The following is a 910-nucleotide window of genomic DNA, read 5'->3' as shown; positions in this document are numbered from 1 at the left end:
ACCGGGCACCGGGCCCACACCGGCCGCCGCCGGCCGCGCGGTCCTGAACCTCGGGGCCCCGCCCCGGCCCGCCAGCTCGAGTTCGGCTCCCGCAGGACTCGCGATCAAAATGGGAATGAAGAGCGGGGGTGCGTGCGTTTCTTTATTGTTATTTTACGGGCGCGGAGCTCCGCTAGCGTGGTGCGGGCTGTATGTAAGGGACTGCAAGGGCGGGACCAGGAATGGACCTAGGGACTCCCCCGGGGGGCGGAGCCGACAAACTGTCAACCGGTCAAGGACCCTCACGGAGCGCCGCGCAGCCGCCCAGTGCAGTCCATAGCGCAGCCTTGGTGCGGCCCGGCGCGCTCTGCTTTCAGCACTTTCTATTCTCACCCGCCCCGCCTCGCCCCGCCTCGCCCCGCCTCGCCCCGCCTCGCCCCGCCTCGCCCCCCTTGCGCGCTGCCGCCCCGCCCCCAGGACGGGCTTGTCCCTGCTGCCGACAGGAGAGTGCTGAGGCTCTGCGCGAGCGAGAGAGAAGCGGGGGAGGGGAGGGGGAGGTCATGAACTCCAGCGAGGAGTCAGCTGTGAGGATAACTGCACTACGTGAACGAACCTGCTGCTCTCCTCGCCCAACGGGAGTAGTTGTGTTGTAGCCGCAGCGGTAGTGTTACCCCCCCCCCTTTTCTCTCTCTCCCTTACCCCCCCCCCCCTTTCCTCTCTCCCTCCGCAACCACCCCCTCCTTCCAAGGCAGAGAGGGCAGATACTGCCGAAGTGATTGACGGTGCGTGCGGTCGTGCGGTCCGGCCAGAGAAATTCATTCCCGTTTGGGGGCAGGACAGGTTCTACGGAACCGCGTGTCGCCTGTGAGCGCTTGAGCAGATTTGTGCCTCGAGCGAGGGAGGGTTGGCGATAACAAGAACACCTTACACC

The sequence above is a fragment of the Frankliniella occidentalis genome, unplaced genomic scaffold (assembly GCF_000697945.3).
Source record: "Frankliniella occidentalis isolate FOCC.00 unplaced genomic scaffold, Focc_3.1 Scaffold63, whole genome shotgun sequence".
NCBI classification, from domain to species: domain Eukaryota; kingdom Metazoa; phylum Arthropoda; class Insecta; order Thysanoptera; family Thripidae; genus Frankliniella; species Frankliniella occidentalis.
The sequence above is the reverse complement of the archived record's forward strand: the minus strand, read 5'-3'. Positions refer to the sequence as shown.